This window comes from Canis lupus, chromosome 15 (genome assembly GCF_048164855.1).
Source record: "Canis lupus baileyi chromosome 15, mCanLup2.hap1, whole genome shotgun sequence".
Classification (NCBI taxonomy): Eukaryota; Metazoa; Chordata; class Mammalia; order Carnivora; family Canidae; genus Canis; species Canis lupus.
Genome location: NC_132852.1, coordinates 56,711,283 through 56,738,617, shown reverse-complemented (window position 1 = coordinate 56,738,617; position 27,335 = coordinate 56,711,283). Strand labels below are relative to the sequence as shown.

The window sequence follows — 27,335 nt, the reverse complement described above, 5'->3', positions numbered from 1 at the left end:
CAAGGATCACAGTCCTGGGATGCCGGAGGTTGAATGACTCAGTTGCCTCATGTATTTTGTCCATTTTTATGGTTGCTGGAAGCAGGAAGGGACATGTAATATTGGTTATACTATCATGGCTGAAGTGGAAGTGCAAAGGCACTTTTCTGTTATAAAAAAAGATAAAAATGGCAGACTCAAGTCAGGCATAAAGTTGGTCACTGACATCTACCTTGGGCTAGTATTTCTAATTGGATAATAGAGATGACTTCTTAAGATTTAAGAGAAAATGAAATTACTGAGTAAAGCAAACATCATTCTGGATAAACCACCCACAGGTATCCTTTGCCTGTTTAATTGAGCTAATGGGTATCCACAGAAATGATTTTGGTCTTAAAATCTCAGTAGGGGGATGCCTGGGAGGCTCAGTGGTTGAGTATCTGCCTTTGGTTCTGGGCATGATCCCGGGATCCTGGGATCGAGTCCCTCACAGGCTCTCTGCAGGGAGCCTGCTTCTCCCTCTCTTTCTATGTCTCTGCCTCTCTCTGTGTGTCTCTTATGAATAAATAAAATCTTAAAAATAAATAAAATAAAATCTCAGTAGGGACAGATAACCTTCTGATAATTACATGTAAGTAGAGTTAGATTTTTTTAGTCCTGCCCTTTTTCCCCAATAGGCTCTTGTAAAACCACCTCTTGTGTTCTGACTTGCTTTTCTTTTATTGACTTCCGTACTAGCTTTGCTCCATCTGTCAGGTCACTGCATCTACTATATAAATTATGAAAACTCACAGATGCCCTATATATTTATTTAGAGTTCTGTCATTAAGATCCATGTTCTAGCTCCTCTGACCCCCCAAAACCAAGTGCTCATATTCCTGTCCTAGTTATTTTTCCTTTTGATCTTTGTTTCTTTTTTCTTTGCATCAGCATACACATCGGTAGGACAAGGAAGAGACTGTTTCTTGTCTCTGAAAATGGAAAGTGTCATGTATCCTCCCCACTGTGGAAGCTACAATATCTAAAATTATCTTCCCAAAAACCCATATCATTTATGGTGTACCTGAATAAAATAAAAGGGGAAAATAACATTTGGTAAATGTGTTCCATATTAAGATAAAGTCTATTGGTTGAACCATTTTTTTTAATGCATTCCTTTAAGAAACTCAAATTGATTATATGAGGCCATATTGACTGAGTAATTTTATTTTCCATCTCCAACTTGTGCAATTGGAGACAATTAACTGTATGGAGAAAGATATAGATGCTAATGCACTACTCTGATACTGTCATGGCACCAACAAAACAAAACCATTTTTTCCTGGAAATGCCTGTGTAAGAATGGGTCACGTCATAAGGATGGACTTCCTGATGTACTAAAAATATATCTCTGGCAAGATTGCTAAGCTCCAGGGGCTGTCAGAGGAAAATCTTTTGGGTTATTAGTTGTTCATATTCTGACAGTAAAAAGTGTTCTCTTGAGACTTAGGGAATTCAGTGTGAGTCTGACATCACAGGACTGGATTTCTCTCCCTTAACAGACCCCGCCTGTCCCCTATGAGAAGTCAATCTTTTTTTTTTTTTTTTTTTTTTTTTTAAAGTTTAAGATCTTTTTTTTTTTAATTTTTTTATTTATTTATGATAGTCACACAGAGAGAGAGAGAGAGAGAGAGGCAGAGACATAGGCAGAGGGAGAAGCAGGCTCCATGCACCGGGAGCCCGATGTGGGATTCGATCCCGGGTCTCCAGGATCGCGCCCTGGGCCAAAGGCAGGCGCCAAACCGCTGCGCCACCCAGGGATCCCCGAGAAGTCAATCCTTAAGACAGGGGAGGGAAACATGAAGAATTGTGATTATATATACCACTATGTTTTCCCCACAATAAGAGGACTCATCCTCCTTTTTAAATTTCTTTTGGCACTTTTAGAATTTTATAAATGATGTCGTAACTGTAGCTTTATGATACAGATTTAGAAGAATGTTGTGATTTCTAATTTATTCCTTAGGGTAAGAATGTTGTTTTAGTGTTTTTATTTAATTACAATCCACTTACACAAAGTTGGGATACCATATGAGTTTCAGATGAGGAAATGCCACCGACATATTCTAGTTGATCCATAGCAGTATTATAAAATTAAATATGCTGTATGCCTTACCTGAGCTCTCACCACCACTAGTATTAAGTGAAACACACCCACCTTGCAAATCTGGAAAGAAAGTCTGTGTTTTGACAGAGTTCAGTGAGAAGGAGCATCTTGCCTTAGCATTAAATGGTGAACCGACAGCTCTTAGAGAGAAGCAAATGCAATGAGGCCCAAGCCAACAAGGTCTGGGCACTTGCAGAGGGAAGGAGAGGCAGGAATTCTAGGTTGATAGGAATGCAATATGGGCTCACTGTCTGGGGAAAGGGAATTAGTACCATGAGGACCAATCTGCTTTCTAAAATTCTCAGGATGCGTGACCTGAGCAGCTGCACAGATTTGTACCTACAGAAAAGCTCCCTGCACAGCTACCACTGTGTGGGTGTGGGTGTGTGTTTGGAGGAGGGCTAGTCCATGCTCTGCTCATGAAGCTGTATACCCAGCTTGGGGCGGTCTCCATCTGAAGGAGAGGACAATTTCAAATTCATACCAAGTTATCATATGCAATAGTGGAGGCAGCCCTGTCATCTTCTCCTTACCCTTCCTCTCTCCTTTCCTTCTTTTCCTTCTGCCTTTCCTGCCCTCGTCCTTCTTTCCCCCTGTCTGTCCCGTTTATCAATCCTATTTCCTTCCTTATCCTCCTTCAGATGCTAAAGGGAGCATTACCTGGATATGCTGAGAAGTTGACTTTATTAATGAATCAGAGAAAAAAGAATAATAAAAAACAAGGCTTCTGGGGGCATCTGAGTGGCTCAGTGGGTTAAGCATCTGCCTTTGGCTCAGGTCATGATCCCAGGCTCCTGTTCAGCAGGGAGTCGGCTTCTTGCTCTCCCTCTGCCCTTCCCTGGCTTCTGCTTGCATGCTCTCTTTCTCTCTCAGATAAATAAAATCTTTAAAAAAAGAATAAGGCTTCTGGGGGAGGGAATGAGGAGGGAGGAATAGATAGGGTGTATTAAAATCTAGATCTGGGGATTTGGAATGGGTCCGAGTGTTTTGAGTGGACTGACATCATGGTAAAAAAACAATATTGGAGAGAGATTTTTCTAGCAAAGGTATCAAGAGTGACTTAGACCAAGAAGAGACTAGAGAGACTCATTTCAGTTTCTCATGAATGACTGAAATTGCAAGAAAATACCCATAAGGAAAGAAAGAACAGCTGAACTGCACTGGACCAAACAGAACTGGTCAGGACTACACTCAGGAAAATCAAGTGAGGGTCAGTGGGACAAGGTTATAACAAAAATCCAGTGACTGAATTCTGTAATAGAACATGTGTTGTTTTACACTGTTACTGGACTTTAGTTAACTTGGAACAACTCCCCACATGAGCATGTTAAACAGGTATGGAAACAAAAACAGAATATTGCAGAATACTGGAATACCGAGTAATATTTGTGTGAATTAGGAGTACTATTAATTCCTTCCTAATTAAAAGAATGCCAATTGACAGGTTAATGGGGCAAAGGAGTAAGTAACTCAGATCTCTCTTTCAATTACAATTTCTTGTTACAAAAATTCTAATGGCAAGAGTAAAGTGAAAATTTTAGCCTCATGTGATTTAAAAGTTAGAATTCCAAGACTCAATTTTGGCAATCTGTTTCCAGCATTTTATACATGTTCTTTAATTTTATTCTTTTTCCTTATAATGAGCACACAATTAACTGAGTATTCAACTGGAGCTAAAAATTCACCATTTTTAATAGCCAGTTATTTCAATCTTTGTCTCAGTTTTATGAAGTTTAGGAGACCTCAGTTCATCACGTTTTCTACTTATCACTTTATTCTTTTGGTAAATGAATAAGGGCGAATGCAATAAATTAGTCAAATAATGAAGGAACACCACTGTGAAAATTGGCAACACTGACAAAACAGAACTGTTGGCTGTCAGGCAGTGCCAACGTAGCTCAGAATTCTTGTTTTTGAGATAATGCATGGACTAAATTCAGAGCATTGCTGGAAGTGGTTTATGGATACCAGTGCATAATAATGTGAACTAAGGTTAAAGTTTATGAAAGATGGACATACAAAATTAAAGGCCCACCCACAGTTTTTAAAACCACCCTTCCAATGAAGTTTGTAATAGTGTCTCTGTGAAGGTGATAGAGTCAGCCCACAGAAGAATCTAGAATATAAAAAGATAAGAAATATATTATTTTAAATATAGAAATTGTCATTATTTAGATTTGCCAATGCCATATACATATCCCAGGTTATATATAATATATATAAATTGGGATATAAATATATCACACATATATATAAAACATATAATACATATATATGTGGTGTGGTGTCTCTGAAAAATGACAGCAGTAATAGGGAAAATGCTCATCTGGAGTTAATCTTAACCATAAACAAGAACTGGTTCATAATGTAAAAGTGATAGGATCTTGTGGAAGAGTGACTGGCATTCTGGAGAGTCTTAAAGAAATTGAGAGTCATACAAAGAATTGTCAGATATGTGTAATAGACTTAAATAGTGCAGAGTTTGTGGTTCCATGAAAAATATCTGGGGTATACTTCTTGTCTCCTATAGTTTTTCTGCTTCCTTTTCCATGACAAAATAGTTCTGTTTTAAATCTTCAATTACCAGCCTTAACTCAAGAGTCCTTAATATACGACCAATGACAACCATAAACACTCATCTGAGATTCAGTCTCCTATCTTCAGTTGCTTTCTGCATTATTTAATGTATTGACAAGTGCGTGGATATTGGGCTTTGGAATAACAAGATTCAAATCCCAGCTCTGCTCTGCAATATGTTGACTGTGCAACCCTTGGCTAGTGAGTTAATTTCTAAGTCTCAGTTTCTTTATCTTAACATTGGACAATACACATACATCAAAAATCTTATGTGAAGATTAGTGAAATCATATATATATATATATGTATATGTATATATGTAATGTGTATATATGAGATATATATCTCATATATACACATTTATATGTCTCAACTAGAATAACACCTAACATGGTATTCATTCATTGATTCATTGATTCATTGATTCATTCATTCAATGTGTATCTATTGCTTACTACATGCCAAATACCATATAGGCAATAGTGATACAAAGGTAGCAGGATGGGCACAGTCCTGCCTTAACAGGGCTTAGAGACTTAGAGGTGAGATAGGCAAGCAAGAAGAAAATCACTGTAGTGTATTAATGGGATGGCAGACTCTTAAAGAGCCTTAAAATGGCTCCCAAAAGCAATGAAGTCTGCACTAAGACTAAACTGGGAATGAGCCTAATGAAGCCAGGGGCCAAAGTAGGGCAGGAGGGAAGACAACGCAGAGGAGATAATATGTGTGAAGGCAAAAGAGCTACATTCCATGCCTGAAGAACCTCGAAAGTTTAATTCTAGAATACTGCGCGCCAAGTATAGAGTAGCAAAAGTTGAGGCTGCGGTAGGAATGGAAGAGTCGTATTAGGCAGGGATTTACAAAGGAATTTATACTTCATCCTGAAGCTAATGAAAAACCAGTAACATTTTGAGCAAAGGTGACATAATTATATACTTTTTAAAAAAAAATCAATATGGATGGAGCAGACTGATGGTGAGCACTATTGGAAGTAGGGAAATCAGCTGGTTTATATTTGGCCTCATTCACTGGGTTGCCCTTCACTGTTGGTTCTCACAGATAAATCCACCCATCCCACAGTTTGTTTGGTTATCTGCTAGAGTCCTCTAAAGACTTTCTGTACCAACTGAAAAAGAATCACTCTCAGATCATGAATTCTACAGAGTTGGACCAGAGGGCCGTATTTTACTTGCCGTTTTTGTATGGCATGTCTACACAAATTAAATTCATTTCCCTTCCTATTTCCTAAATACGTATTATCTAACCACCAGTAAAGCCACGTTGTGAGTCAGCTAGTTGTGGGTAAATCCTTCAGGTACATGGATGCGATAGTAAGATGCCTGATTCTGTTCTTTTAACATCCTCCTGTTTCCCCTAAATTGTTTAAGACTATCAAATTGCTTGAAATATTATGAAAACTACTTGACTTAAACTAGCTTAATTTTCTTCGATTGCTGCTGTAACCCTTCATACAGGTAGTTTCCTTGCCATTTTATCTCAGAGTCTGCAGCAGTAATCTAAGTAGCTAGAGGCAAAGTGGAGAAAATTGATGACTACAAATATATATCGGATAGAAAACAGGATTAGGTAATAGATTGGATATTGGGAAAAGGAAAGTTAAGTGGATAGAAAAGAAAATAATATAAAGAAATACCACTGTTCAAGGACTTAATAAATACTATTTGCTCATCTATATTAGGTCATAGAGAATTGGATGTCCTAACATCACATCACAGTCAATGCATGAGTTAGATGTTTCTTTTCTAATCATCTGACATCATATCCCTCTAACTGACTTCTTTTTTAAAATCTTTTTTTAAAGATTTATTTATTTGAGAGAGGGGAGGGGACCAGGGGAGGGGAAAGAGAATCTTAAGCAGATTCCCTGCTGAATGCAGAGCCCAACTCAGGGCTTAATCCCACAACCTCTGAGATCAGGACCCGAGCTGAAACCAAGAGTCGGATGCTTAACTGACTGCACCACCCAGGTACCCCTAACTAACTGCCTTCTATTCATGGTTCTTAAGAATCAACCAGTTTAGAAATAAGGCTCTCCTGGATCCTTACATCTTCTTTTTCCTATGCATTTATTTCCCCAGTGCATTGTTAACTCATGCTTGAATCAATAGTGTAATTTTACATTTGGTCTTCCTGGTTCAGCCAAGCTGGAAGCAAACCTGAAAAAAAAATTAGTAAAGACCCTACCACCCACTTTCACAAATCTTATAGATAATTCTGTTGAGACCCACAAAAGTTAAGTGTACTGTCTAACATCATACAACTAGTAAGTTCAAAAATGACAATTATAACCAAGGAAATCTCTGTGACAATGTGGTACCTTTTCTATCACACCCCACCTGTATATTATTCTGCTTTCAGATTTATCTTCTTCAGACACTAATTTCAACACCTCAGAAGCTGCCAGTGGCTCTCCTTTGTCTGAAAATACAATCCAAATTCCATCATCAAAGGCTCTCAATTATCTGGCCTTACCTAACTGGCTCTTATTTCCCCCACTCCCAATCTCAGCTCAGACCTCTACATGTCTCTTTCCAGAATCATTCTCTCCTGCACGCACCACACTCGTTAGAGGCTATAATATTCATTTAACATGCCTATGACTCTAAAATTCTATTTTTTAATCCTTAGCACAATCTATCCTTTCCTTTCAAGTCCATTGAAGCTCCTTTCATTTTCTCCAAAACAACATTCTTTTGCTTTCTCAGCAATAATTGATCTCTAATTGAATTACTGCTTATATTATACATTTGGACAAAACAGTGTTTGTACCTTGCTAAATACTTAATAGGAGTAAATAAGTTAAAAAAAAAAGGAGTAAATAAGTTGTCTCTTACAAATTATTTTTAAAATGCTTGAGGAGGGCAGTAATCACACCTGGCATTTCTTTTGTGTTCACGTTAGCAAACACAGTGCTCATCATTATACTACTCACCCAGCAAATACTTGTTAAATGAACAAAATGAATTTTCGCTGATATTGTTAAAGAGAAATATATTTTCAAAGCAACCCTCAATTTCTTGGCTTTTACTTGGGGTCTCAGCTCTCTGTCTCGCACCATCTACTGGCAGAAAATTTGCATTGCTGAGAGAGGGAACTAATTTTTTTTTCCCCCAAAGCAAATCCCTGTGTCAACTAAGAGCATACTTCTTACTATTCAAATCAAACCAGCACCTCAAACAATCTTATATACTCAAGAATCCCTGGATCCTAGAATTTATATTTGGCCCCATCAAGAAGTTGTTCTCTAACACAGAGAAACAGTTTTATTATAAGTATTTATATATTTTAAATTAAATTTGGGAAATTGGCTGCTACTTTGCTTGATTTAATTTTAGAATTTATAGATATTTGTAATATACAAGTTCATCATTTGAGTTTGGCTAAAGTGCCTGTGGTTATTTGTTAAAAATTGAGTATCAAGAGCTTATTTCACAGTGTATCTGAACAGTATTTCAATTTTAAAGGATATTCAAATTACATAGTTTCACTTTGCTTGCTTTTTCTACAAATATAATGCTCCACAATTCTGAGAACAATTTTAGAGAGTATTATAGACCATTAGGCCTAGAAGACAATGTTAGTGATCGTACAGTCCCAAACACAATTTTATACACAAGGCTATTCCATATAAATCAATCTCCCCCTCCCACTTAGAAATGAACAGTACAGGGTAACATAAGTGTATTGTCTTATTATGATTTTTCTTATTACTTTCTGATCGAGTAAAACTAAAGTTATTCATTTGTTTGTGAGATACCTTCTACATTTTTAACCACCTTAGAACTCTGCCTCAAGGCATCTCAAAAGCCAAGAGTGTCATCAGGAATCTTAACAGTATTGTTTGGGAATATAAGATCAAAAATAGCCAGAAAATACATAAAAGAACATTGCTGAAAAGCACAGAGAATCAGGAAGTACAAATTCCCTAGAAATTGAAAGCCCCACCCATATGCCAAAAATGTTCCTTTTCCATATTTATTTTTCATTTTTTCTCACACACCTGATATCCTTACCTTATCAAGTAGCTAAACTTATTTAGTATCAGCTGCATTTTCACCAATCTCTCCTCCACTTCTGTAGTTTTCAACTTTTTTGTTTTCTTATTTATCTAATAGAAATCCTAGTAATGGTCCACATGGCCCCTGAGTCATTGTAAGATTTTGGTGGACTAAAAACTAATCAATGTGAACTATATGGAGAAGTTAAAAGTATATTAGAGCTTTAAGATGTTATTATCATTCCTCTCGTAACCACTAGTGACTTTGCTGTAAACCGGAAAAAAAAAAATTGTCTTTGTATACAAGATTATAGGAATACAGGGAATTATGGAAGAAAGGGCAACATTAAATCTGTCTTAAATCTGTCTGCTTGGCTGAAGCAAAAGGAGCAGAGAGGTGAACTGGAGGAAATCAGACAAACGTTGGTATTCAAGTCAGGAAGTTGAGGTGGCCTAGCAGGCCGCCTGGCTTGGCTGTTCCCAAACACGGGCCAGCTCTTGTTCTCCTTTGTTCTTTTTTTCAGTCCCAACTCAACTGACTTACCTCCCCGACTACTCCAGACGCTTTCTCTGTTGGTCTCCAGTGTCTTCAGAACTGAACACTTTTTCTCTTCTCCAAGTAACCTCCTCCCTTCAACCTACATTTCTGGGTTTATCTTGGATAAATAGGTCTCTCCATCCAGAGCCATTTGATTTCCCCTGGGGAAAGAGAGGACTCTTGTTTACCCACCACAATGAGCCAGATTTATATATATACACATAAGCCTCAGTGTGGTTATATGAAGGAGGTCACTCGTTGACCTAGCAAGGGGAATACTCTCCATCTAAGTGCGAGTGTGTATGTGTTGATGGAGTGTAGTGTACAAATCACAGGGTCCACAGGTGAACTACAGCAGTCATCAGCTGGTCTGAAACACTGGCCAGATTAAGTCGTGGATTAATCCTTACAGACAGAAAATAGCCTACTTTGTGCCTCCCAGTGTCAGAAGCCATCTCCTCACTGTTCTGCCCTGCAGTGGTGCTCTTGACAGAAGACACTTATTCATCCTATAGGAATCATGAAGCTAGCACTCCATGATTTTCTGTGGTTATTCTAGCCCCTTCTAAGCAACAAGATAATGAAATGAACCCTTTGATGTGCAGATGTGATGTGTAAATCTATAGGCTTTAAAGGTTTCCACTGACAGAACTGGAAGTGGTAGTGAATGTCACAAAGCTCAAGTTCAGCTCTGTGCTTAGGTAGGAATCACTTGGCACAGAGCAAAGAAGACAAAATGAAGATTAGATATAGATTTTTTTTAAAAGGCAAACACAGCCAGACATCCTGAAATCCCTATAACCTAAGAATTGAGCTTAGTGTGGATGCAAAAATAAAATTTGAATATTAAATCAAATATTTGTAATGTCTCGTTTCTTTCATAGTTTTAATAATTGAACACTGAGGTCCTAGGGAATTTCTCCAAATGTGAATAACTTAAATATCATTGACCTATTTTTTAAAAACAAAACACTAAAACTCAATGTTTTCTCTCTATTGCACATAGAATCACTATATTCGTGGACATCTTAATTTGGAGCTTTATGTCATCCACTTCATAAATCTGTTTTATGTATTTTTTAAGATTTTATTTATTTATTCATGAGAGACAGAGAGAGAGAGAGAGAGGCAGAGACACAGGCAGAGGGAGAAGCAGGCTCTATGCAGGGAGCCCGACGTGGGACTCAATCCTGGGTCTCCAGGATCATCCCCTGGGCTGAAGGTGGCGCTAAACCGCAGAGCCACCCAGGCTGCCCCTGTTTTATATATATATATTTTTTAAGATTTTATTTATTTATTTATGAGAGACACAGAAAGAGAGGCAGAGACATAAGCAGAGGGAGAAGCAGGCTCCATGCAAGGAGCCTGATGTAAGACTCGATCCCGGAAATCCAGGATCATACCCTAAGCCAAAAGCAGACACTCACCCTTGAGCTACCCAGAAGTCCCATAAATTTGTTTTTTAGATCAAGCCTGGAAGTGTTGATAATTTCTTGCTAGCAAGGTCAACTATCAAGGCGTAGTAATGACTGTTAAGAGGGTATTAGGCAAGTCAGATCAAGAGGAAGTATCTCTACAAACAAGGAACCAAGATCCCAAATATAATAGAAGATCCAAAAATATAAATCTGCTGTTAAAAAAGACGATTAAAATAATGGCAACAAATTTTCCAATTCACTGTACTTGCCCAGTATAAATAGAAATTATATGAAATAAGATAGAAGGTATATATTATCTGTCCTCTTCCTCTAAGTTCAATTTTTGTCTTTGAACTATGTTAAATTTGATTTCTTCCCTTTTTATCTTAAGGATGCATACTTTGTTCCACTCATGCTTTGAGCATCAAAAAAAAAAAAAAAAGACTTTATTCTGCAGCTTAAATGTCATTTTGCAACTCTAATAATCTAATTAGAAGAGTCTTCTTCTATTATTCCACAAAATCTGAATTCTTGGTGTATTTTTGTGATTTCTTCCTGAACTTTTCCATCCAACTGGAAATTGTTGCTTCCCTGAACATTTTCAAGAAGACTAACAATGTGCTGTTAACATCACTAACATTGAAAAAACAATGTATTATCTTTGAAAATGTTAAATTACTGGCACATACGGGGTATTTTCCCCATAATTTATACATTCACTCATTCCACAGACTGATGAAGTACATTCCAAATCCTTAATTTAGAACCAGAGAACCTGAAGATGTATCTGAAAGCACACACAGATATCCAGACCCCAGTTAAGAGACAATGCATTGCAGTTAAAGCTACTACTTTAGGGGCTTATTTGAGGACACAAATGCACCAATGATTCCAAAAAGATACGGCACTACCTCGTTATATCTTGGTCATTGAGATTATTAGAAGCATGCCTTTGGCTTTATTTCCTCCAAATAAAAATCATTTGAGTCTATAAAAAGACATTCGTGTAAAAAAATAAGGTAGAGAACTTGAGGGTGTGAGAATATGTGAACAGTCTACAAGGAGTCTCAAGTTGAGAATCTCTGGTCCAGTTCAAGATCTTGATTTCCCCTCCATGAAAATTCTAGTTTCTACCTCACACTATCTGCCTCTGGTTGCCCTGAATTGTATCCCGCCTGCTTTATTCCCCCCATTGCTAGCTTTCTCTCCAGTCAAAGTATTAATTTATTCAGCAGCTGACTAACTATGGGGTCTTTTCTGTATCCTTTATGTCTCCACTTAAATTGCTCAACATATGGAGCACATTTATAATCGTTGTTTCAGTCCCCAACTCTGCCAGTTCTGACATATGGATCAATTTCAATAGGTCCTTCTTCTTATTCATGTTTCCCTGACTGATGTGCTAAGATGATTGGATACCAGAGAGAATTTTCTCTTGTTTGGTGCTGAATATTGCTTTATTCCTGCAAGTACTCTGGAGCTGTGTTCTGGGCCAGTTATATTAGATGAAAACAGTTTGATCCTTTCAGGTATTGTTTTTTGGATTTGTTAGGTGGGGTAAGAGCAGTGTTGAGGATTAGAATCAAGGTTCAAGATACCCTACTACGGAGGCAAGACACTTCTGAGTACTCTCTCCAGTACCTTGTGAATCTAAGGTTTCCTATTTCCTATTGCTGGTGACAATAGGTAATATTCTTGGCTCTGAGTGCAAGGCACTGCCTCTAATCCTTTCACTGGCTTTTTTCTCTGGCCTTGGGTACTTCCCTTGTATGCATTTACTGATATCTTCATCTGGAATACACAGAGGGGAACCCTCTACAAATTTGAGGGTCCCTCTCTCTGTCTTCTTTGTGTTACTCTGTCCTACAAACTCTAGCCATCTTGATCTCCCTGGGCTCTTAGATAGGTCTCCTCAACTCAGGGACCCTGTCCTCGTGTCTAGCACTGGGACATGGGCATTCCAACCAGCAGCAAGCTGGGACAGTCCTAAGGCTCACTTCTTTTTTTCTCATCTCTCAATGATTGCTGTTCTTTGTTGCCTTATGTCCATTGTCTTAAAAACCATTGATTTACATATTATTTAGTTTTCTTGGTTTTTTTAGGTGGGCAGGTAACACTAGTCTTTATTATTCCATCTTAACTGGAAGTGGAAGTCTATTATCTTATTAAAAACTGAAGTAAAAAATAAATAAATAAATAAAAACTGAAGTCAATTAGAGTCTCGGAATCAAGGATACATAACAAAATAATTTTGTTCATAAATTGTACGTACTCCTCACTGCATCAATTAGTGTACAGGCTAAGATATTATAACAAGTGAATAAAAATTCATGCTCCACGAGGTCATTTAAGACATTGATTTAGGACATGCCTCTTTGAGTCCTGTCTCTAGCCAGCCAGCCATATTTCCTGCTAACGCTTTAGGATTTCAGTTACTAAAAGGAAGATGGGAAAAAATGATGCCAAGGACAATAAAAGTTTTGGCCACAAACACTAAGAAAATTAATGTAAGTGTCTAATATTCTGTGTATACTTTATTTTATCTTTTGTTAAAAATACCTAAAATGGTTTTAGAGTTTGGGGAGAGGTGTAATTTTAAAAACTCTCAGGATTATAACAAATAATTAACATACTCAAAGATTTTCAATTAATCTATACTTATTCCTCACTTGAGTTTAACACTAGGCTGCTTTGGGATTTTTCTAAAATTTTGTAAAATACTCATTTAAAATATAAAGTAAATGCTTCACTGTGAATTTTCTATATCTGTTGTGATTTTAAAAATAGATGAATGTGTAGGAATTCTCAACCTTCTGTTTTCTTTTGATATGCCATTGTACACTATTCATTGACTAAATTCTTCAGGCCTGGTAACCTAACAAGTAGCTTCTCTTATCACTAGGTCCTGGACAAAATGAATCAAAGCACGAAAACTCATATAAGGCTGATTTGGGTCCACTACCCTCTCATTAATTTGATGAATTATATGAATATTTCAAATGTCAGAAGACCTATATATGTAGGTATATTAGTCAACATAAGAAAACAATTTAAAGATACCTCATGAGTGTATGGAAAGAACAGTTCTATAGACAGACGGTACCCATGGCAGACAGAACTTTGATTTTCCTGTTACACGTTTGGAGAGGGCTCCCTGGCTGCATAACTGGAAACCTAAGGTTTGGTTCTTGTGCTTCCCTTCCACTCATGTCTTCTCAGTATCCAACCAAGGACTCCACTAGGTTCAATAACATCAGCACCTAGATTCAAGAAACCATTGGTCTTTTTTATTTTATAGAAAGCCTCCAAGGGCATTTTATCCCTTTTTTAATATCTTGAGAGAGCTGGTCAATTCATGGCAGCAGATTTCCACATTTTTAACTTTCTAACAGCACAGGGAAGGGAGGTAGTTCTCCTTTAAAAAAACAGTAGGATTTAAAACCAGAAAGGTGCACTTACAATTTTCTATTCTATCTCAAATTTATGAATCATATTTTTGTAAGAATGTAACTATGGCACTATTCTTAATATATGCTTTTAAAATCTCACAATGATGCTGAATTCTAAATGGAGATGTGTGTTTTAAAAGCTTTAGGGTCCAGGGTGGGGAGCTAAAATGGCCAGGGAGTAGAAGGACCCTAGGCTTGCCTCAACCCTCGAACACAGCTAGATAATTACCAAACCATTCTGAATACTCGAGAAATTGACCTGAGGACTCTTAGGACAACTGTACAATTAGAGGGAGAAAAGAGGCCACTGCACGAAACATAGGAAGTACAGAGAGATATCTCTCCTTGGGGGAGGGGGGAATGATCATAGATGCTGTAGAGAGGAGGAAGCCCTGGTTGCAGAGAAAAGACTAGAGAGAGTGGAGTGCACAGGGAGTAGCACAAGAGGAATACTTGCCCAGAGCCATGGGCTGGGAAAAGGAGAGGGGCTGAATTTCGTGAGTTTTTGCAATCAGTGGGATTCAAAGACTGGAGTTTCAGAGGTCTGCAGTATGGCTGTGATAGAGAGCTAAGGATGCCATCCTAATCCTGGAACAGAAGCAGGCAAACAATCCCAAGGCAGACTGCATGATCTGAGGATCGCTTATGGGGCACGAGGAGAGAGAGACTCTTCATACTTTTTGGAGCACATCTAATAGAGGTGGCATTGCCTCTCTGGGGACAAAAGAACCATTGGGTGCTATTTCCTTCCCCCACCCCTCAGCATGGGTGCAGAGACACCTGCCGAGGGCAGCTAACTCAGACATTGGTGGTTTAGCCTGCTTCCTCCTAATCCCATGCCCCTGCACTCTGGTGCAACTGCCCTTTTGGGTCAAACCTGCATCTGTCCCAGTGCAGGCAGACCTTTTCCCAAAGGTCAAGTGCAGGTCCCCACCATACCAGGTCCTAAAGTTTAGAATTTTAAAAGTCATCAGGCCTGACTAGTGCAGAGCCCAAGGTACACTTTGCCATTTGCTTGTCACCAGGCAAGCAAGTGACCCAGAGGCAGACAGTATGAAATCAGTTATCTGAAAAATGTGATGGTGTGTGCACCAGGGGAAACTGCTCACTCCTCTGAAAGTGCTCCCATAAGAGCACCAAGCAGAGACTCCTCTCTCCAGGGACAAAGGAGCTGGCTGGTGCTATTTCCCTCCCCGATGCCTCAGCATAAGCCAACTTCAGTAAAACAGCACAGCACCAACATTGGCTGCCTAACCTGCTTATACCAAGTCCTGCCCCCCTACACGCTGCTGGTACTGCTTTTCTAGGGCAAGTCTGCCTAACTATGAACACAGAGGGCCCCTCCCCAAGAAGACCAGCACAAACCCCTGCACAACCACATCTATTGGCAATAGAGATTTTCAAAGCTTCATTTCTAGTGGAAATAGCATGAGATCTCTTTTAGTGAGCAGACCAGAGTACACCTAGTTAAATCTCAGCACACTCTCAGATCCAAACATACCCCACTACAGGCAAGGAGAAACCCTGCAGAGGACTGACCTGAGCAACAGACAGAGCAGCCATAACACAGCAGCAGAGTGCACATAGCACACACCAGAGACACTTTCTGAAGCACCAGGCCCTGGACATTATATAACCTTCATAAAGCCATTACTCTCAGGATCAGGAACATAACTGGCTTTCCTAACACAGAAGAAGACAGAGACCTAGGCAAAATGCCAAGATGGAGGAACTCATTCCAAAATAAAGAACAGTAAAGTCATGACCAGGGATCTTGTTAAAACAGGTATAAATAATATACCTGATACAGAATTTAAAGCAACAATCGTAAGGATACTGCCTGGGCTTGAGAAAGGCATAGAAGACATCAGGAAGACCCTTACTGCAGAGACAAAGGAGCTAAAAATGAATCGGGCTTAAAAGAAAAATGCAGTAACTAAGATTCAAAACTGACTGGATGTAATGATCACAATGATAGAAGAAGCTGAGGAATGAATAAGTGATGTAGGAGACAGAATTATGGAAAATAATAAAGCCAAAAAAGGAGGGAAAGAAAAATCTTGGATCATGAAAGTAGACTTAGGGAACTTGATGGCTCTATAAAGCATAATATTTCTATCATAGGAGTCAAGAATAAAATAGAGAAAAGAGGCAGTAGGCTTATTTGAGGAAATGATAGCTGAAAACTTCTGTAATCTGGGGAAGGAAACACATATAGATCCAGGAAGCACAGAGAACTCCTATCAAAATCAACAAAAGCAGGGCAATGCCAAGACATATTGTAGTTAAATTTGTAAAATATATAGAGAAAAAATCCTAAAAGCAGAAAGACAAAAGAAGCCCTTAACTTACAAGGGAAGACCAGTAGGGTTAGCAGCAGATCTTTCCACAAAAACTTGGCAAGCCAGAAGGGAGTGGTGTGCTACATTCAACATGTTGCATGGGAAAATTTGCAGCCAAGAATACCCTATGCAGCAAGGTTATAATTCAAAATAGGAGAGAGAAAGAGTCTCTCAGACAAAAACTAAAGAGTTCATGAACACTAAACCAGCCCTGCAAAAAATATTAAAGAAGACTCTGAGTGGGAAAGAAAGACCAAAACCAACAAAGAGTAGAAAGGAACAGAAAAAATTTCCAGAAACAATAAACAAGTAATAAAATGGCGCTAAATACATATCTACCAAGAATCACTCTGGGGGGACTTTGGTAGCTCAGTCAGTTAAGTGTCTGCCTTCTGCTCAGGTCATGATCCCAGAATCCCAGGATTGAGCCCATGTTATGGTCCTTGCTTGGTGGGGAGTCTGCTGCTCTCTCTGCTCCTCTCCCTGCTCATGTGCTCCCTTTCTTTCTCTCTCTCTCTCTTGCACGTGCGCATAAGTAAAACCTTTTTAAAAGGTTTACTCTGATTGTAAATGGACTAAATGTTGCAATCAAAAGACGTAGAGTGTCAGAATGGATTAAAAAAAAAAAGACCCATGTATATGCTGCCTACAAGAGACTCATTTTAGACTTAAACGCTTGCAGATTGAAAGTAAGGGAATGAAGAAACATTTATCATGCAAATGTATGTCAAAAGAAAGCCAGAGTAGCAATACTTATATCAGGCAAACTAGACTTTAAGCCAGACTGTAATAGATGAAGAAGGGCACTATATCATTATAAAGGTGACTGTCCAACAGGACGAACTAACAATTGTAAATACTTATGCCCCCAACTTGGGAGCACCCAAGTATATAAAACAATTAATAACAAACATAAAGGAACAATAAATAATAGTAGGGGACTCTATTACCCCACTCACATCAATGGATAGATCATCTAAGCAGAAGATTCACAAGGAAACAATGGCTTTGAATGACACGCTGGACCAGATGGACTTAACAGATATATTCAGAACATTTCAGCAGAATACACATTCTTTAAAGTGCACATAAGACAGTATCCAGAATAGATAATATACTAGGTCTCGAATCAGCCCTCAACAAGTACAAAAAGATTGAGATCACACCATGCATCCATTATAACTACAAAATTATGAAACTTGAAGTCAATCACAAGAAAAAATTTGGAAAGACCATAAGTACATGGAAGGTAAAGAACATCCTATTAAAGAATGAATGGGTCCACCAGGAAATTAAAGAGATTAAAAATACATTGGAAATGAATGGAAATGAAAACACAGTGATCCAAAACCTTTGAGATACGGCAAAAGCAGTCCTAAGAGAAAACTATATAGCAACACAGGCCTACCTCAAGAAGCAAGAAGAGTCTCAAGCAACTAACCTTTATACCTAAAGGAGCTAGGAAAAAGAACAAATGACACCTAAAGCCAGAGGCAGAAGAAGAGAAATAATAAAGATTTCAGCAGAAATAAATGTTATAGAAACAAAATAAATCAATGAAACCAGGAGCTAGTTCTTTGAAAGAATTAATAAAATTGATAAACCCCCTAGGCAGACTTATCAAAAGGAAAAAAAGAAAACACCCAAATAAATAAAATCACAAATGAGAGAGAAGTAACAACCAACACTACAGAAATACAAATATAAGAGAATATTATAAAATAAATGATATGAAAACAAATTGTGCAATTTGGGAGAAATGGATAAACTTCTAGAAACATAAACTACCAAAATTGAAACAGAAAGAAACAGGAAACTTGAACAGACTGATAACCAGCAAAGAAATTGAATCAGTAACCAAAAATCTCCCCCAAAAAACAAAAGTCCAACTCCAGATGGCTTCGCAAGGGAATTGTACCAAAGATTTAAAGAGTTAATACCTGTTCTTCTCAAATTACAAACAATAGAAATGGAAAGAAAACTTCCAAACTTATTCTATGAGTCCAGCATTACCCTGATTCTAAAACCAAAGATTCTACTAAAAAAGAGAACTACAGGGGCACCTGATGGTTCAGTCAGTTAAGTATCCCACTCTTGGCCTCAATTCAGGTCATAATCTCAGGGAGGAGATCCAGCCCTCCAGAGATTCTCTCTTCCTCTCTCCCTGCCCCCCACTTGTGTTTATGCTTTCTCCCTCTCTCTCTCTTAAAAAAAAAAAAGATAACTACAGGCCAATATCTCTGATGAATATGAATGCAAAAATTCTCAACAAAATGCTAGCAAATAAAATCCAACAGTGCATTAAAAGAATCATTCACCGCTATCAAGTGGGATTTATTCCTGGGCTGCAGGGGTGGTTCAATATCCACAAATCAATCAACATGATACATCACATTAATAAAAGAAAGGATAAGAAAACCATATGATCCCCTCAATAGATGCAGAAAAAGCATTTGACAAAGTATAATATCCATTCATAATAAAAATCCTCAACAAAATAGGGATAGAGGGAACATACCTCAACATAATAAAAGCCATATACCAAAAACCTACAGCTAATATCATCCTCATTGGGGAAAAACTGAGAGCCTTTCCTCTAAGATCAGGAATAAGGGATGTCCACTCTCACTACTGTTGTTCAATGTAGTATCGGAAGCCCTAGCTTCTAAAAGCAGACAACAACAACAACAAAAATAAAAGGCATCCAAATCAGCAAAGAAGAATCAGCACATCACCAAAGAAGAAATCAAATTTTCACTATTTGAAAACAACATAATATTTTTATAGAAAACCCAAAAATCTCCATTATAAAATTGCTAGAACTAATATATGAATTCAGTAAAGTCACAGGATACAAAATCAATGTACAGAAATCTATTGCATATCTATACACCAAAAATGAAGCAACAGAAAGGGAAATCAAGGAATTGATCCCATTATGATTGCACCAAAGACCATAAGATACCCAGGAATAAACCAACCAAAGGGAAAAAGATCTGTACTCTTTTCCTCTTTGGTTGAAAACTACAGAACACTTAAGAAAGAAATTGAAGATGATGCAAAGAAATGGAAAAAAAAAACATTCCATACCCAAGGATTGAACAAGCAAATATTGTAAAAATATCTATACTTCCCAAAGCAATCTCTACATATCATGCAATCCCAATGGAAATACCACCAGCCTTTTTCCCAGAGCTGGAACCAACAATCCTAAAATTTGTATAGAATTGCAAAAGATCCCAATAGCCCAAGCAATCTTGAAAAACAAAAAGCAAAGCTGGAGAGTCATCACAGTCTTGGACTTCAAGTTATACTTCAAAGCTGTAATGATCAAGACAGTGTGGTACTGGCACAAAAACAGACACATAGGTCAATGGAACAGAATAGAGAACCCAGAAATGGAAACTCTATGTTGACAAAGCAGGAAGAATATTCAGTGGAAAAGAGACAGCCTTTTCAACAAATGGTGTTAGGACAACCAAACAGCCACATGCAGAAGAATGAAACTGGACCACTTTCTTATATCATACACAAAAATAAATTCGAAGTAGATGAAAGACCTAAACGTGAGACAGGAATCCATCAAAATCTTAAGGACAGCAACCTCTCTAACATTGGGCATAGCGCTTCTTACTAGATACATTTCCTGAGGCCAGGGGAAACTAAAGCAAAAATAAAGTATTGGAATATCCTCAAGATTAAAAGCTTCTACACAGTGAAGGAAACAATCAACAAAACTAAAAGACAACCTATGGATTGGAAGAAGATATGTACAAATGACATATCTGATAAAAGATTAGTATCCAAAATCTATAAAGAACTTCTCAAACTCAACACCTAAAAAATAAATAATCCAGTTAAGAAATGGGCAGAAGACATGGATAGACATTTTTCCAAAGAAGACATCCAGATGGCTGACAGATGCATGAAAAGATGCCCAACATCACTCAGAATAAGAGAATACAAATCAAAACCACAATGAGACACCACCTCACACCTGTCAGAATGGCTAACAGTAACAACACAGGAAACAACAGATGCTGGCGAGGATGTGGAGAAAGGGGAACCCTCTTACACCGTTGGTGGGAATGCAAACTGGTGCAGCCACTCTGGAAAACTGTATGGAGTTTCTTCAAAAAGTTAAAAATAGAACTACCCTATGACCCAGCAATTGCACTACTAATTTTACTCATAGAATACAAAAATACTGATTCAAAAGGATATATGCACTCTGCTGTTTAAAGCAGCATTGTCAACATTAGCCAAACTATGGAGAGAGCCCAAATGTCCAATGACCGATGAATGGATAAAGAAGATGTGGTATATGTATACAATGGCCATAAAAAAGAATGAAATCTTGGGGCACCTGGGTGGCTCAGTCAAGCATCTGCCTTTGGCTCAGGTCATGATCCCAGGATCCTGGGATCAAGCTCCACATCAGGCTCTTGGCTCAGTGGGGAACCTGCCTCTCCCTCACCTACCTACTCCTGCTTGCTGTCTCTCTCAAATAAATACATAAAATCTTAAAAAAAAAAAAAAAAAAAAAAGGATGACACCTTGCCATTTGCAGTGACACGGATTGAGCTAGAGAGTATTATGTTCAGCAAAATAAGTCAAAGAAAGACAAATACCAAGTGATTTCACTCACATGTGGAGAGTAAGAATCAAAACAAATGAACACAGAAGGGATAAAAACTCTTAATGATATTGAACCAACGAGGGTTGCTGGAGGGGAAGTGGGAGGGGGATGGGATAAATGGGTCATGGGCATTAAGGGAGGACACTTATTGTGATGAGCATTGGGTGAGGTATGGAAGCGTTGAATTAACTATATTGTACACCCGAAACTAATATCACACCGTATGTTAATCCCTGAAATTTAAATAAAAACTAAAAAAAAAAAAAAAAAGACATTTCTCCCAGAATGTTCTTGGGCATACTAGAACAGGGGAGGGCAGAAGCCTTGAAAGATAAAATTTCTTCATAATACAAGATGGAGAGGTGCCAGGGGGTGTCAGAGAGAAACTCTGGAGTTGAATTCTTATGAGGAAGAATATAACTAAGGAAGTGGATGGTGGATATAAAACTAACAAACTAAATCACTGAAATAAAATTTTGTACTTACTTGATACGCTTTAGGTCTGGGGGAGGTACAGGAGAAGGACATTTTAAAGTTTGTGGAGGGGGAAATAAGTTTGCTCTGTCGTTGTAAGCTTTCTGTGGCAGAGATCTTGAATGATTAATAAAGAATAGTCACCACCTGGATTTAGGGAATTTAAGCAATAGCATAGACACATCCCCTTGCCACATGCTAGCTAAGTCCATTTCCAATGTAATTCAGGCCATTATTATAGCTAAATACTGTCAAGATAAGCTGTTTCATGTCCCGTGAGAGTGAGCGTACACCGGCTTGTTAGGAGACGAAACTGCCTCAGCTTTATATTTCACATCAACTTTTTGTACCTCTGTATTGTAAACCCCTAAGGGTCTCCACTCTTCCAATTTTGTATGATTTTCACATCAAACCAGACTTACATTTACACATGAGTGCAGCAAGGCAATAGCACCTAATGAGCTAAGCCTTAGCTTTGAAATCTGCCATCCTGGCTCCTGCACTTACAAACTCTGTGATGTTGGATAAATTACGTAACTTCTCTGATGCTCCATTTCTATTATCAGTAAAGCAGGGGTGATAGTCGTTCAGTAAGTAAATAAATATTAACTGAGTGCAGGTCTGTGTTGGATACTAGAGAAGGAACAATCAACAGAATAGATATGCCTGCTACCCTGAGAACTTTATAAGTGGGCCGGTTGTAGCATCAGATTTTGTTTCTTTAAAAGGATTTTATAAATCTTAAAGTGACACAATAGGCAGAAAATTCTTAGCAGAGTGACTGGTATATAATTGTTCAAAAACATGCTGTTTTAATGTGGGTTTTTTTAATCCTTTAAAATTTCATGTTATTTACATTCATTTAACAGAGAGCGTTGTGTTTTGATCACTACTTCCTTCACATGGCTAAAAAAAAAATAGCTACTTCTATAACATTGGTTTCAGACGTACCAAGGAAGCCCATATAGAACTAAAATACTCTTACCGCTTGATGCTAGACCTTAACAAACGTTCCAAACCCAAAATCACATCTCAGTTATGGGCAACAGTATGTTCTGGGGGAGTAAGTGAGCTACATACTAGAGGGAAGATGTGTTTAGCTTAGGTTTTGGAGAAAATTGAAATTAATACATTTTATAAAGTGAAATACTGTGGAGCTTGAAGGTATGTGTTTAAATATGAATCAAGTTGTATGTTATGACTTGAGAGGCATCTCAAGCTTATTCTTTTTTTTTTTTTTTAAGATTTTATTTATTTATTCATGAGAGACACAGAGAGAGAGAGGCAGAGACACAGGCAGAGGGAGAAGCAGGCTCCATGCAGGGAGCCCGACGTGGGACTCGATCCTGGGTCTCCAGGATCAGGCCCTGGGCTGAAGGCGGCGCTAAACCCCTGAGCCACCCAGGCCGCCCCATCTCTAGCTTATTCTAAACGTGTGCTGCCAGGAGACAGGATACCTAGTTGCTTCCAAATACTGGAATTTTTACTAAGGTTTTTGTAGATATTCAAAGTAAAGGACTGAACTTGGGGTGGAGTAATGATTAGAAACCAACACATTCATTGAAGTCGAGTCTGTGTCTTTCAACCATAAATGCAAATTGTGAACCATCACTGCTTCCCCCACCAAGCCGCTGTCATGTTAAACTCTCCCCAGTCATCTGGAATGCAGTTCACAAAAACTGTAGCATAAATAACCACATTTACATTTAAGTTGTTACTTTTCAGCTGAGGAAAGCGACCACAAGTGTGCCTCTACCTCTTTACACTGACTGGCAGAGAGACACAACAGAGACATCATCACTGTCCCAAAGGCAGAGCACGGTCAAGTTTAAGCTTATTTGAGAAATTTACTTTGAATATGGTTACCCAACCAATGCTTTTTTTATCTAGTTTACTAGGTCAGGATTTCAGCTTTCTTATGAGCACTCAGAGGGATTTCTGAGACAGTAACTGAGTATACAAGTATTTCCCCCCAGGACATTGCCTAGCTTTCCTGTAATTAAAGCTGATTCTTTTTTTAAAGGGAGAATCATATTTCTGATTTTATATTTTCCTGCATCAAAGAAGGGACGTATAATGTTTGTCTTCCACAGGGGAGCATAAGCGGAGAAGTAAACACAGGGAAGGCTTTACATCCCAGCCCCTGGGAGAAATTCAGCAAGGGCTGTGAATAAGGGGGTCAGTCATTTAAAGGCTGAAGCCACCCAGGAATTAATTACATCCCATGTAAGCAAGCTATCTGGCTGCTGCCGCGGTGTTTCATTATCTCTTGGTGCATCTTCCTAATGCAACTGAATTAAGAATATCGTTCCGTATCCAAACATTCCAGGTGGGAAGAAGTGCTCTTAACGATTCTTCTTTTCTCTCTTCAGCTCTGCTGTACCTGAAGGATGCATGTGGCAGCAGTGTCAGGCCACATGGTGATTCTCCGTGATGGCATTCCTCCCTTAGATGGGTAGATATATAGGGAGGAGATAGAGATCAAGCTTTGAAAAGCACCCCCAAAACCTTAAAAATCAGTGAAGCGGGGGCAATATGCAACCCTCCGGCAATATCTCATAAAATCAGCTCAGAGGCTTCTGGTAGATGTGCTGACACTGTCCAAAGAGTTGAGGTTCAGATTCCCTCCGAGAGAAATGTGATGTCCGTCCTTAATGCTGGATAACTAATTACTGTATCATGGAATCAACCGAAAACAAGTTATGCTGGAAAGAAATGGAAGAAGCCCTGAGGACATAGATCCATGGGAGTAGCAGCACAGAGAGCCTTGTGCCTGCTTCACAGCAGGTGCTAGCCTCACACAGGTGGCATCCAGAGAGAAAGCACGCGCCACAGGTGAAGGCTTGAGCTGGTGGTGGGCATAAATCTAGCATACCCTCTACTCTTTTTGTGACCTTAGGTAAATTGCTTATTCCTGTAAACTCCACCTTGCTCATCTCTGCCATATGGAAATTAAACCTACTTCAAGTGGCCATAGCCCTTTGAAAGAGGTGATGCTTAAGAGATCTGTAAATAATTAGCCCCCAGATCGTGTTAGTTGCCTTCATTAGTGTTACTCTTGGTGGGGGGAGGGAGAAGCACTCACCAGAGATGCTGGGTGTAGCTCTCGCGGAAGGGGAGGCTCCTCAACACCCCTGAGGCCCTCCAGTGATCTCTGCAGTCCTCAGAAGACTAATGTCTGTACTCTAGCTCAGAGCAAGAAGGATGGCTAGCCCCAGCCTATTAAATGCTCCGATCCCCACTCCGATTCATAAGAAAAGCCCATCAGGATTTTTTACCCAGAAAAAAAATCTGGATCTCATCCAAGCACCCAAAGTTTTGGTTCTCCCTTTTTCAATTCATAAAATGTGTTTAATGCTTATTTAATGGCAGAGCTGAAAAACACTACAAATTGGCCCAGAAATTGAGAACTATGAATGCACCATGTAATTTTCTTACATTTTAAATGGTTTCCTTTCTCTTCTCTTCCTTGAAGAGAAAGTGAATGCAAAAAAAAAAAAAAAAATTTACTGAAATGGGCAAAACTTAAACCTCCAGCATTAAAAATTTTACAGTAGTGGAGCGGTAATCTTATGATATATGGTCTAGTCATATTAAATATAATTTCTAAAATAAAGAATTCTGTATCAATCTAAAAAGTGAAAATTTTGAATTTTCTAAGTACTGTGCATTGAAAATGTGAGCTTTTTTTTTTTAAGTTTTTATTTATTCATGAGAGACACACAGAGAGAGACAGAGATACAGGAAGAGGGAGAAGCAGGCTCCCCGTGGGGAGCCTGATGCAGGAATTGATCCCAGGACTCCAGGATCCTGACCTGAGCCAAAGGCAGACAGACACTCAACCACTGAGCCACCTAGGTGCCCTGAAAATGTGAGCTTTTTTTTTTTTTTTAATGTGAGCTTTTAAGGTAAATTTAAAACTATAGATTTAGACTGACCTCATGCTTCCAAATTGGAAGTCAAAACAATTGATTGCAAGCATTCCCGTGTTCTAACATCTGCTTCTTCACAATTTCCATATCCATACATTTAATGCAATTTTTTCTCTTACCCAGTACAGTTAACCTGTAGGAGCATTACCAAGTTGTTTCAAATCTCTGCAAAAGACTATGTTCCAAGCATCTCAGTCACTTTCAAACATAGGAGTTTGAAGCAGTTCAGAAACTGCATGTTCAGAAAATGGTATGTGGAAAAGAAATTCAAAATGAACAGAATTTAAGATTGGGGAAGAATTTCAGCTTCTTCATATATAAAGCAAACCTTGCCTATGTATATTAAAATTGCAAAAACAGGTTTTCTTCCCCCCTGCAATTGTAGAGTTGCCATCTGTTAAAGTCAAATTTTAATAGGGTACACATAATAAAACTAATTTTGAGTGTGTACTGATAATACTGTGAATAGCAAAATATGATCAAGTTCTAAATGATCAACTTATTTATAAAGCAAACCTAAAGGGAATTATTTCTTTAATTACAACAGAGAGTTGGCAAACACCTAGAATAAAATAATATCAAGTCCCTGGAGTAATTAGAATGTTGATACAACGAACTATTGACTAAAGATGATAGTTCCTGATTTACCCTGATGCGGTGAAGATTTCATCTAATTATAAAAAGTAAGATACAGGATTTATGAAAACTGTTTATAGGAGAAGTGGGGTGAGATAAAAGCTGCTTGTTGATAAAGACCCAGCATTGCTGTCTTCGCTTCTTTCTCGCACCTATCACACTGACGTGCAGGGTGAACTTTCACCAAATGTTAGTTATAATAAACCAAATTTGGGGTTGCTAAAAACCAGCTGCTGAGATGTTTGAGAGCTTATTTAGGCTACAGTGCTGGGGTACAAGATAGATATTGTAGATCAGGGTCAGGCAATACGTCAGCTTCTATAATATATCTGGAGAAGAGAGATAATTAGATGGATATTCACAGGCTTTTTACTCATTTATTTATTCAGCCATTTAAAACAAATATTTACCAAGCTCACCAGTGTTCCAGAAAATATCCTCAGTCCCAGACACTCAGCAAGCATCAGGTTAGTCTTTGATCTCCAGGATCTTATAAAGTCAAAGCTTCACCTGTGCTCTGGCCACCTAAGCCGACGGGTGTCCTGAGAGAACAGGAGTGGTGAAATTTCTACTCCTAGATCTAATGTCATTCCTTTGCTTGGAATCCTCCAAGGTTTGCCCACAGTTTTAGAATAAAGTTCAGACTTCTTGGCGTTGCTTACAAAGCTCTCCTTCAGCCTCCCTCTGCATACCTCCTGACCTCAGTTATGTTCCCTCCTTTCACACTCTGAGAGCATGAATGAGTTATTTTGTTCCTCAAAAGCCTCTGCCCATGCTGCTCCCTTCCTCTGCAATGCCTCTCCCTGAATTCTTTACTGGAAAAATTGTATGGATCCAATTGCTGTTTCAATTCCTGATTTCAGTGTCTGCTTCCCATGGAAGAGAGCATATGTGCACATACACACGCACAGGCACACGCACACCCCACATCCAAACATATACCATTGCCTTTTCTGGTGCTCTTATGCTGAGCCTTTGTAATCCTGGAGCATCTTCAAAGTGCCTATCATTTAGGTTTGCAACCATTGGCTGTTTTGCCTCAACAAAGTTGCAAGAGGAAGTTGATCTTATTGAATGTTATATAAATAGCACTTACTAATTCATCCGGCCACTAACAGTTTCTCAATAGAAATCCTTACGTTATAACAGATGCCAAATATACCAAGAGATGATTCTGGAAATGAAGA

At 38.5% G+C, this 27,335-nt stretch overlaps 1 long non-coding RNA gene across 1 annotated transcript; it reads right to left on the bottom strand.

Annotated features, from left to right (window-relative positions):
* On the bottom strand, positions 1-24,789 carry LOC140604467 (uncharacterized). The gene is made up of 3 exons (XR_012007332.1): positions 24,666-24,789; positions 9,265-9,419; positions 1-75 (listed from the first exon to the last, which is right to left on the bottom strand). It is a non-coding gene; the product is annotated as an uncharacterized lncRNA (long non-coding RNA).
* Between the last annotated feature and the right edge of the window lie 2,546 nt (positions 24,790-27,335).